General features: G+C 38.5%; 1 protein-coding gene across 6 annotated transcripts in view; it reads left to right on the top strand.

Annotated features, from left to right (window-relative positions):
• The window catches only part of LOC140486208 (interleukin-1 receptor accessory protein-like 1), a 1,398,735-nt gene that overhangs the window by 714,409 nt on the left and 671,517 nt on the right, over positions 1-12,809 (top strand). The gene's annotated exons all lie outside the window — the stretch shown is intronic.

Genomic DNA, 12,809 nt, shown 5'->3' with positions numbered 1-12,809 from the left:
GCACATTGGAAACAGAGGCAAAATACCCAACCATGGCACAAAGCAACTGCTGGTCAGAGATGAATTTGAGAGATCTGAGGACCTCACTGTTTTTTGGAACTTGAATGTTTGTTTTTAGTTCAATATTTGTGTATCTGTTTATCTCAAACCGTCTTGAATCAGCACACATGTATAACTTACCAGGAATCACCCAATGCATTCTACAAATTGCAAGTCAATCAAACAAGATTTCTTTTCAAAGATTATAAGACATAGGTCTAACTGGTATTTCATTTTGTTGAATATTCTAATCAAGCCTTAGAGGTGCAGGTGTTGGACTGGGGTGGACAAAGTTAAAAATCACACACCTGTTGGACTGTAACCTGGTGTTGTATGATTTTTAATTTTATTCAAATCAATGTATACTGTAGCATATGATATAGTTTAAACGATATATTAGCAAGCTAGAATATAATTCAGAAAACTATTTTGTAAAGTTATGCTTGGCCTTGCAAGTCTGAGCTGAGTGAATATTAACTTGGCAATTTTAAAGCAGCTCATTTAAGTATGAATTATAGTTGCATTAATGACTATCTCTTTAAGCAAAACTTCCCAGATTTGCAGATATGAGAATTAAAAATTGAAGAGGTTGTGAGGTAATATACTTTGAAGAGGTGGTGCATGGCTGTGTTGGTTTAGTGATTCCATAATGGTTTACTTTAATAAAGGAATAGACATTTAGATTTCAACTGAAGAAAAGCTTAAGAATACAGACCGCTCTAGAATGTCACTTTGAATTTGACCTGGTTTTGTGTATCAGCATGGAACCAGAGTTTTTAAAGTAATGAAATTCATATTTCCAGAATTCCAATGACCAGCCTAAATCTGCTAAAAGGCCAGTCTAAATTATTCAGAAGTTCCATCATAGCTTCATCAAGGCTGCATTGCTGTCATTGTGATCTCTAGCCATCAGCACTGTTGGGGACAGCAGGGAAATCAGCTCCAAATGTTAGTCCCTTCTGGTATGACATCCATTATAGGAAATGCATTCTGGACAAGCTCTGGTCGGTTTGTATCTGTCCCTGGCAATATAGCTTTAATATAGGGGAGTGAAATGATTCAACATAGAGCTGGTAATCTTCATGACTAAGGTTACAATAATTTAGTCTTCTCAGCTATCAAATAAATTAGTTTAGAGGAGAAAATAATGATCATTCTGTCCTGTTTTCCACCACATACGTATTCCATTAAATTTTACTTGAATATGAAAATCTTCTGGTGGCCATACAGGAACAAGTGACTTCTGTGGTTGTTCTAGTTGTCAAATATGAATGCATATATTATTAGTTTGCATTATTTATGTGGAGATATTTGATTGGCTGTGCATCAGATTTTATAAAATCATAATACATAAGGTTCTCCATATTATTGTAGATAATAGAATCAACAAATGCACATGCAAACATATGAACTAACACCAGGAGTAAGCCATTCCCTCTTTGAGCTTGCCCTGCCATGCAGTAAGAATATTGCTAATCTGATTTTGACTTCCGCCTTTCTGGCTATCCCTGATAGCCTTTGACTGCCCTGTTAAACAACACCATATCTAGTTTTACTTCTCCCTATGTCATTAAATCTTGAGGGCATAACGTGAAGTCCTTGAGCCAATTATCTGCTTTCTGAAAGTGTTAGCTAAGTACTCCTCTTCTATAAGAACATAAAATGTTGGAGCAGAAGAAGCCATTCTGCCCATCAAGTCTGTTCTACCATTCAATGAGATCATTGCTAATCCGATAGCCCTCGATTCCATTTTCCTGACTTCTCGTCATTAACCCCAATTCCCTTACTGATCAAACACTGGCTGTCTCAGCCTTGAATGTATTAAATGAGTTATCTTTGATAACCCTCTGTGTAAAAGTTTCTACATATTTACTACCCTCTTAGAGAAGACATTCCTCCTTATTGCTATCTTAAATGGGTGACCTCTTAATCTGAGGTAATGCTCTATCATCCTAGATTCTCATGTAGCCTCTCCACATCCGCCCTGCCAAGCCTCCTAAGAATATTATATATTCAAATAAGGATGCCTCATTCAAATTGGGAGGTCATGTTGCAGCTGTACACAACATTGGTTAGGCCACTTTTGGAATATTGTGTGCAATTCTGGTCTCTATGTTATAGGAAGGATATTGTGAAACTTGTAAGGTTTCAGAAAAGATTTACAAGGATGTTGCCAGGATTGGAGAGTTTGAGCTCAATGGAGAGGCTGAATAAATCAGGGCTGTTTTCTCAGGAGCATCAGAGGCTGAGAGGCGACCTTATAGAGGTTTTTAAAATCCTGAGCGGCATAGATAGGGTGAATAAACAAGATCTTTTTCCTGGATTGGGGGAGTCCAGAAGTAGAGGGTGAGAGGGGAAAGATTTAAAAGAGACCTAAGGGGCAGCTTTCTCATGCAGAGGGTGGTGCGTAAATGGAATGAGCTGCCAGAGGAAGTGGTGAAGGCTGGTACTTGGAACATTTAAAAGACATCTGGATGGGTACATGAGTAGGAAGGGTTTGGAGGGATATGGACCAAATGCTGGTAAATGAGAGTAGATTCATTTAGGATATCAATTGGCATGGACGAGTTGGACCGAAGGGGTTTTTCCACACTATACATCTCTATGACTCTAATGCATATGTGCCCAACCACTCCTCAAAAGAAGATCTCTCCAAACCTGGGATCAACTTTGAGAATCTTCTCTAGACTGCCTCCAATCCTATTATATCTTTCCTAAGATAAAGGGAACAAAATTGTTCATTGACTTCCAATTGTGGTCTAAGTAGTATCTTATGTAGTTTGAGCAAGACTTACCTTATTATTTTGTTGTGTGCCCTTTGAAATAAAGGCCAACAGTTCATTTGCTTTCCCCACACTCAAATGCCATTTTATATTCATGCACAGGGACTCACAAATCAGCCTGTGTTGCAACTTTCTGGAGTCTTTCTCCAATTAAATAATAAGCAGTTCCTCTCTTTCTGCCAAATCGCGTAACCTCATATTTTCCCACATTATGTTCCATCATCCAAATTTTAACCACTCACTTAATTTTTCCTCGCTTTTTCATGAGAAACCTGCAATTTTCAGTTTCCATTACTAAAATTATTTAAGCCATCAATAAGACCATTGAATAAATTATCTACCTTAATCTTTGTGTTGATATTACAGGTTTTGTGGTGGAATCTTTGTTTAAAATGTATGACATTATTTTTAATGAAAAACATAATTTCCTTCTTAAAATTTTTGAAAGCAGAAGAAAGGCTTTATTGGACTGTGACAGAATTAATTTTCAGTAAATTAACTCAATACGAGACAGTGAGTAGAAGGGCATTGAAGAATAAAGTCTTTCTTCTCAGACACATTCCTCTGTTAAAAATTCATTATTTTTCATCCTATTTATCCATTATGCCAAAGTTGTATTTTTTTGCTTTCTTTGTTGTTCCCAAAGGAAATATAATTTTAATACTTGAACATGGTTGCGATGAATAAGAATCAAATGTCAATGATACAGCTGAAGTGATTATCAATCCATTGTCTGAGTGTGAATTTTGCTGTACTAGTAACCATGGAACCAGAATTGTTTCTTCAAATTCTGTGACACCTTTTCTTGATTCTACTGCTTGATTTTTCTTTTCCTTTCATGTGCTATTTAATTTGTGAAACTTTTGTACTGTCCATGTGTGTCAGCTGAAATGCTTTGCTTTTTGTGTGAGTACAAATAGAGATTTCTACGTGTTATCCTTAGAACAGTTGGATGTAGCATCGACAGTACAGTGCATTACAATGGAACAATGAATAGAATAGGTCTAATGGCATTTCAGACAGCTATCAATGCAGTTAATTTATAACATGGCATATTTGAAATGCAATTATAATGGCTTCTACCAATGTAATTTCTCAGTTGACCACATGTCATATTCTGAATGTTTAGACTATTTTCTCTCCCAACAGATTCGTTAAAGTTTTTAAAAATTAAATTTGGGTGATTTAAAACATCATTTTCTCAATGTATTCTCACATTATGTTGAAACAAATATATTCTTATACATTTTGTTTTACAATGGACTGAAAGTTTATTGAATATATAAATGGGAAACCCTTTGTCCTCAAAAACTGTATCAATAAATAATTTTCAATTTGTCTCACCCATGCTAAATGCCCTCCTGTTTTAAATTTGATGTAAATAGTGGGAATGAAAGCAAGATTATAGGCGTGTTCAATTAGAAATACTGGCAGACAATTCATAAATCATCTTAAATCAATGAGGATTACAGATTATGGAGAAGCATGGTTTGTCTATATCTTGTATTGTTAGAGGAAAATAAGTTGTACTGATTGAACAAAGTGCATCCAATTATAACTGCTGTTCTGTATTTTCAATTTATGCTGCCTTATTGCAGCTTATTAATTCATATCACATCTGTTCACGCCATGTGTCTGCTCAGTTTGCCTTTGGAGTGATTCAATATGTAGACATGGAAAAGAACACAGCCACATCATTGTAAAGTAGATGCAGAGCAGTATGAGTGAACCCCCATAAAGGCAAGACACTCATATTGCTGACAGGAATAATTGATCTTGGTGAATCTGAGCTGATAGTTAAAGCAGAACTATATTTTTCATGATACAAGCTGCTTGACAACAGCATCCCACCATCATTCTGATCCCTTTGGAGGGATCTATGGCCTTGCTGTCCACATGCAAAAACAGAATAAGGTGTTTAAAGCTATATCACTCTTTTGATCCAGTGTACAGTGCTATTAAGATTTATCTCATTTATTAAAGCATTGTCCTCTGTGAAATTGGCATAATTATTTCATTGTCTTGTGTCAGGTAAAAGAGACCTAGGTTAGTTGCTTGAAATAAATCACAAAGCAAATATAAGTCAATTGTTTGAAATACATGCATATGAGATGAATAAGCTACAGGTGAAATGCATCCAAACTGAGAATAAATGGAGTGAGTCAAAGACTCGGCAAAAGCTAGGCTTTGGAAGAAGGTGATAAACATGGAAGCCAATAATGTCAAACATTGGGAAAACATCGGAAGCATGTTTGAGAAGCCAGCAGGAAAAAGATAGCAAGAGGGATTATGTGGAAAGGGGAAGAATTTTTATAAGGACAGAAGTAAAAGATGGATATCCAATTTTAAAAGCCAGACTTCGATTTGAATAGAGCATTGTGTCCTTGAGTACAGCAGACTAATACTGGTGTATTTTTGTCTCAGGTTTTGCAGGTGAATGTGGGGTTGTAGGACTTGAAAAAAAGGTGTAGAAAAGCAATTATTGCAGATAAATCTTAAAAAGAATCTGCACTAAACAGTTGTGGGAAGTGGGGGAGGAAGAATTATTCTTGATCCAAAGACCTGGAATAGAGACAATACGCAAGTTGGACATCACAATGGGTTAGGCCTACGTCAGTTTAATATGGGGCATTGGGCCTCAAACATTGGGTAAACAACCTGCTGGCTGTTAATAAAAAAGAAATATTGCAAGGATTTCTGTGCCAGTGGCAACATAATGATGATTCCAGATCAGCCACAATCTCAACCATAGAACAGGCTTGAGAACTGCAGATGCTTAAAACCAGAGTCTAGATCAGAGTGGTGCTGGAAAACCACAGCAGGTCAGGCAGCATCTGAGGAGCAGGAAAATCGACATTTTGTCCGCTGTCATTCTTGATGAAGGGCTTTTGCCCAAAACGTTGATTTTCCTGCTCCTCGGATGCTGCCTAACCTGCTGTGCTTTTCCAGCACTACTCTAATCTTGACTCTGATCTCCAGCATCTGCAGTCCTCACTTTCACCTAGTTGAGAGCTCAGTGGCCTACGTCTGTCCTACACCTACAGGAGAATGGGAATAATGCCAAATGCAGGTAGAGTAGTGAATGTGCTTTGAAACCAGAGGGAACAGGAGTTCTACTGACTCCATCTTGAACTCATAGCATTTTAAAAAAAAATTTTGCTTTGTTTGCAGCCATTTGCTAGACCGCGTTCAGGCCTGGATGCAGAGGAAATCTGCCACCTGCTGCAATCAGAGCAGCGCAGTTTCCCTGAAGGATCCTAAAATAAGCTTCAGGCCATTGAATGGCATATGCAACAGGCAATACATAAGAAATCGCACCCAACCATTTATATTGTGTATTTTCAAGAAGGAGTTCAGTGTAGTTCTTAAGAGTGAAGGGATCATAGGTTCTGTGTTGAAAGCTGGAGCAGGATACTGAATAAGATGGTCAGTCATGCTCACGTTGAATGGAAGAACAGGCTCAAAGGGTCAAATGGCCTACTCCCATTCTTATTTTCTGTGTTTCTATGTTTCATTGTCCTTCAGGCATCTTTGGGGCATAAGATGGAATTAGCTTTGATTCCATCCGTTTTACAACCAATGAACAGAAGCAATAAAGTACAATTTTTACTGAGTAATGTTTTTTATTTGTGTGCTCAGCAGTTTGCCCCCTTTTATTGTGTGATTGTGTGGTTTGATATTCCTAATAGATGCCACAAGTGTTTTAAAGTAGTTAAATCATTAACATTTCTGCAAAAAAATTAAATTGATTTCCACCCACACTTCATTTCCTGTGCATAATTATGGTATAATAAATGTGCAGCAATAATGCCATTTACAAGATTCTATTTCTTTTTAATTTACTTTTCCATATGGTCACAATCTCCTTCCATCCTTAGTCACAGATGTTGGTTATGTACGTTTAAAATCCATTTGATGTGCTGAACCTAAAACATAAGTAGAGAGCCCAAGCAAACAAAAGCTGAGCTATTTCACAGAGAATGGCCCATTCAGTGAACTTCCCATTTTACAGGGAGGCTCAAAGCTGAGGCTAACACTGTCTCAAAGACAATTCATCTTAGGTTTTCCTATACATTCCTCTCTCAACTAGTGGGAACACACAACCATTGTCTGTGAGGATGAGCTGTGGCATGTTGCATTGGTAAGTAGAAGTGGAGAAAAATAATGGGAATAAAGAAGAGAAATAATTAGTTTATAGAAAGATGGTAAAGTCAGATTTCAGGCCATAGTTTGAGTATTTCTGTAAAAAAAAATCACTTTCCTTTCCCTGTACTGCCCAGGAGGAATTGTATGAAATACAGTGGAAATTTCTAGAGGACGGCTAAGAGCTATGTACTGGACAGTTCTCAATTTTGAGTTAAAAAGGTATTTACACCTCAGGAGTAGGCACTTTGGTCAGACGCTTGAGTCAGATGCTTTTCTTTAACAGTTGTCAAAACTCCTTTTTTGCTTTTGCTCATACCTTTGACTGATTTTTCTTCCTTCTTTGCAGGATTTCAAATTGTTTTTCCTCCAGCCAAACGTCTCTCCCTTTAGACGATCTTGGAGAAAGTAGAAAGCAGATATGAGAGTTTAGAAAGAGGTGGCTACAGTGTATCACTGGAACAGAAAAGGCAGTAGAATCATTGCTCCAAGATGCTGATTATGGCTCAGTAATGACCTGTGTTTTCAGACAATTGGTATTCTAAGGAATGTAGAAGGGAATGGGTGGGACAGTGGTCATGGGCAAGAGTCTAAAAGATACCACTGATTTCATGACTTCTTGAATGTAACAGAAAGTGTGCAATGCTTCATAAAAGGTTAATCACCACTGTCCATAAATATCACTCATTTATCTGCATGACTTTGAGGATCTCATAAAACAACAGCTTACATTGTTATATTATGGTATCTTTAGTAGAACAAAAAATCCTGCAGCACTTCTGAGGACCATTATAGGTATGAGACAAAATCACAATAGAAGAGTTTCGTTAGGTGACTGAAAGCTTGCTCAAAGATTTAGGTCCGAATAAGTATTGTAAAAGAAGGAAAATGAAAGATAATGCTTCAAGTGCTATAGACCTGAAATAAAACAGAAAATGTAGCGAAACTCAGCAGGTCTGGCAGCATTGTGGAGACAGGAGCCAAGTTGACGTTTCATGTCTGATATGGACTGGAAAACAGTGTGTTTTATGCTGTTGGCAAAGGGGAAAGAGGAGCAAGTGGAATAGATGGAGAGGATGCCCAGACCAAAAGATCATGGTGGTGAAGGAGAAATAGAGATGTGAAATAAGTGTAAATGATAAGTGTGAAGAAGAACTTTGGCCACCAGCAGCAGAATACCACCACTAAAAGCAACTTTCCCACCCCTCCACAGGCAATGTTGCACAGGCCCTCTCCATCTATGCTACCCTGGTTCACCTCTCCATTACTAATAGTAGTCCAACCATTCCTCCCCCCATGCATTTGCAGAAGGTTGTAACACTTTTTCCTTTGTCTTCCTCCCTCCACATTGTCCAAGCCCCCAAAAACACCGTCCAGGGAAAGCCACAGTTCGCTTGTACTTTTTTTCGTTTAATCTAACTTCTCACAATGTGGTCTACTTTACCTTGGCAAGATTAAACAGACTGGGAGATCACTTTGAGGACCACTCCTGACCATAGGAGTGACTCTGACAGAACAGCTGTTTGCCATTTCAATAAACGATTTTCCACCCAAGCTAAGGATTTTGGCCTGGGCATGCTGCAGTGTTGCAACTTCAGAGCATGACGAGTGACCATTTCCATTTTGATTATAGCTTCCTCTGTGTCTCATCTATGTCTTGTTGGCCTTACTTTCATTAGAGCTGACCCTTACTTTCTCCTTTTCACTTCTATCATTTTATACCAATTTTGTATCTCTATCTCTTCAACAAAACCACTCAGCTTCACATCAATTTTTGTTCTGACCCCCTCACCATCTGTTCTATGGATGAGGAGATACAGTGACAGGTGGATTTGGTCATAGGTAAATGAAGCTTTGAAAGAGGGGGATGGTGTGCCAGGTTGGTGTGGAATAGGGTACAGGCAAGTGAATTAGGATTTACAGTAGGTCAGGGGGACAGAAGGATTTGAGGCTATTGGGATGGGTCTCATCGTCAACTGTGAGGGATGTCAGGGTTGGATGCCTGGGTTCATGGAGAATTAGGGTGTCAGACTATGTCAGGAGGGGAATTATATGTGGCTGGTGTTAGGAGGTTAGAATCGGGTGTGGGGTTTAAATTTGGGCGTTTAGGAAGCAGGGGATCAGGAATGGAAAGTTCATATGTCTTTGGGGGTTTGGGGTGGAGTTGCTCAGTTTAGTAGTTCTGCCAGAGGTTAGAAAGGATTTTAAGTTTGTAACTGTTCACAAGTAACTATTCAGTGAAATCATATGGAACCCTCTGTAGTTTCTGACTCTAACTCAGAATTGGAGACATTTTTGCTGGTTACCCATCAGAACTTTACACTTCCCAGACAATACTGGCAGAATCAGCAACTTGAGACTTGGCATGGTCTCAAGGTGTAAATCCTAACTTTGCTGCTGCAACAACAATCTTCCTATCAAAAGACTTGGGCAATTATTTGTGAAACATACAAATGTGTAGAATACAACCAAAAATAAACCCTAGAATCCTTGAATCCCCCTCTGCTGTTCAAGACAATTGTGATTGATCTATTTGTTTTACACACCACATTTACATTCTCCCACCCCACCCCCAATTACATTTGATTGCCTCACCTATCAATAATCTATCCATTTCTGACATAAAAACATAAAATGACCCCAAAATCCACTTCCTTCTAAAGTTCCACGACCCTCTGTCAGAAAAATATTTCCCACCTCTGTTCTGAAAGGGTGACCCTGAATTTTAAATCCATAACCCCTCGTTCTGGACTGACCAGCGATCCTGCTTTTCACGTCCACCTTCTCAATACTATTCAGGATCTTATCATTTCAATCATAACACCCCTCACCCCTCTGAGCTTCAGTAGAATCGAGCCCAGCCCCTCCAGCCTATCTTCATTTGACAACTCACTCATTCCAGGTTTCATTCTTTTATATCAGGCTCCAATATATTGACATCCCTTCTTTAATAAGGAGAAGAAAACTGCATACGGTATTTACGATGTTGCCTCATAAATGTCCTGCATAACTGAAGTATAACAGCTTTCTGTTCATGTTGAATTCCTATTGTAATATAAAGGATCACACCCCATGAGATGATTTGATATATGGTATATATTAACTTTTTATGAGTTGTGTTGCAAAACACCTGAATCCTCCTTCACCTTGGAATTTTGTGATTATTCTACATTTAAATATACCGTTGTTTCATTCTTGCCAAATTGAACACCTTCATATTGTCTCACATCCTATGCCATCCTCTTGAGTTTTGCTCACTCACTCAACCTATCTATAACCATCTGCAACATTGTTATGTAACCTTCTCATTGTACCATTCTGCCTCTTTGGATTAGCTGTGAATTTAGTTACCATACCTTTGCTCCCCTCACCTAAGTCTTTGCTGTAAATTGTAAAAGTTGAGACCCCATCACAGATTACTGCAAGAGTTGACTCGTCAAATCCTGCCTGTCGGACAAAGACGTATTTATGTAAACTTTGTTTTCTGCCAATATGTTACTCCTACACCATGGCTTTCCTTTTTCGCAGGAACATTTGATGTGGTACTATGCTTAATTTTGAGAATTGGTTTAGCTCAGTTGGCTGGATTGGTGGTTTGTTGCATAGTGTGATGCTAACAGTATGGGTTCAGTTCCCATCACCAGTTTGAGGTTACCATGAAGGGCTCTCCTTCTCAACCTCTTCCCTTGCCTGAGGTCTGGTGGCCCTCAGGTTAAATCACCACCAGTTACTTCTCTCTAACAAGAGAGCAGCCCTTATGGTCTGGTAAGACTATGGAAATCCAAGTATATTATGCTTAAAAGTTCAATTTTTAAACAACATGTTACTACTTGAAAGCACTCCAATAAATCAGTTAAATTTGACTTTCCTTTGACAAAGCCAGGCTGACTTTTACCAATTTCCTTGAGCATTTCTAAGTGTGCAGCTATATGATTGATTCTAATGAGCAAATTGGACAAAGAGAGCCAGGGAATGACATAGAGTCACAAACATGGAAGCAGACCCTTCAGTCCATAGAATAAACTAAGCTTGAACCACTTACCTTCTCCTGGCCATATCCCTCCAAATTCTTCCTATTCACGTACTTATTTAAATGTCTTTTAAATATTGTAATACTATCCATGTTCACCACTTCCTCAAGAGGTTCATTCCACTCACAAACCACCCTCTGTGTAAAATAATTTGTCCCTCATATCTTTTTTAAATCTCTCTCCTCTCACCTTAAAAATATGCCCCCAGTGTTGAAATCCCCCATCCTCGGGAAAAGACAATTATCATTAACTATACATATGTATTCCTAATTATTTTATAAACTTCTAAAAGGTCACTTCTCAACCTCCCACGCTCTAGCCAATCCAGCCTTTCTTTACAACTCAAACGTTCCATGCCCAGCACCAAATCTCTTCTGAACCCTCTCCAGCTTAATAATATCCCTTCCTATAACTGGACGACCAGAAATGGACACAGCATTCCAGAAGAGGCCTCACCAATGTCCTGTACAACCTCAACTCCAGTACTCCAAAGTACTTTGCAATGAAGGCAAGTGTGCTAAATACCTTTTTAACCCCTCTGTCTCTGTGACGTAAATTTGATAGAATTATGTATCTAAACCTGTGATCTGTTTCAATTTCCAGAAAACTTTTGACAAAATGCTGCACAGGAGTCTGCCAAACAAGATAAGTGCAAGGGCAAGGTACTGGCATGGATAGAGGATTGACTGACTGGTAGAAGGCAGACAGTAATGAAAAAGGGGTCTTTCTCAGGTTGGCAACTGGTGACTTCTGCAGTGATTCATGTTGGGACCGGACCTATTAAAAATATGTATTAATGATTTGGACAATGGAACTGAGAGCATTGTTGCAAATTTGCAGATGACACAAGGGTTAGTGGAGGGACTGGTAGTGTTGAGAAGCAGGGAGGCTGCAAAAGGACTCGGACAGGCTAGGAGACTGGGTGAAGAGGTTGCAGATGGAACACACTGGGGAAAAGCGTGAGGTTATGTGTATGCTAACAGAATTATTTTCTAAATGGGGAAAAGCTTTGGAAATCTGAAGCATAGTAGGACTTGGGAGTTCAGGATTCTGTGAAGGCTGTAGGTTCATTGCCAATTAGGTAGGAAAGTGCAATTTTAGCGTTCATTTTGAGAGGGCTATAATATAAGGACAGGACTGTGCTGCTAAGGCAGTATAAGACTCTGGTCAGATCCCATTTGGAATATAGTAAGCAGTTTTGGGTCCCACATCTGTGGAAGAATGTGCTGGCATTTGATAGGGTTCACCAGAATGATCCTGGGCTTCTCATAGAGGAATGGTTGAAGACTCTGGGTCTGTTCTCGATGGAGATGAGAAGGATGAGAGGGATCTCATTGAAGCTTATAAAATACTGAGCGGCTTGGATACAGTGGCATGAAGAAGATGTTTCTAGTGATAAAACAGACTAATACCTGAGGGCACACCTCTGAGTGAAAGGGTGTTAACTTACATTACCAGACGTAACTGAATTAAACAATTGATAAAATAGAGTGTACCATTGAATTGCAAATGTATGAGCTAAAAAAGCATGAGAATTTGTCTTTGTTACTCAGCTAAATTATTTCCATAGATCAAGGTCTTGACATTATTTTAAAATTTATGGTCATTCTTACTTAAATATTATTTCTTTCATGAATGTGGCCATTAAAATAAAATCAGTGTAATAACATTTTCTTTAAGGAATTTAATTTGGTCCATTTTTTTAAAGTAGTGCAAAATTATCCAGAGTTGAGATTTGCAGGCCATGCCTTAAGGAAAATCAAATCTTTGAGTGATAAATGCTGTTAAAATCATTTGAAAAACTCACTCTCCA

Source organism: Chiloscyllium punctatum, chromosome 15 (genome assembly GCF_047496795.1).
Source record: "Chiloscyllium punctatum isolate Juve2018m chromosome 15, sChiPun1.3, whole genome shotgun sequence".
Classification (NCBI taxonomy): domain Eukaryota; kingdom Metazoa; phylum Chordata; class Chondrichthyes; order Orectolobiformes; family Hemiscylliidae; genus Chiloscyllium; species Chiloscyllium punctatum.
The sequence above is the reverse complement of the archived record's forward strand: the minus strand, read 5'-3'. Positions and strand labels throughout refer to the sequence as shown.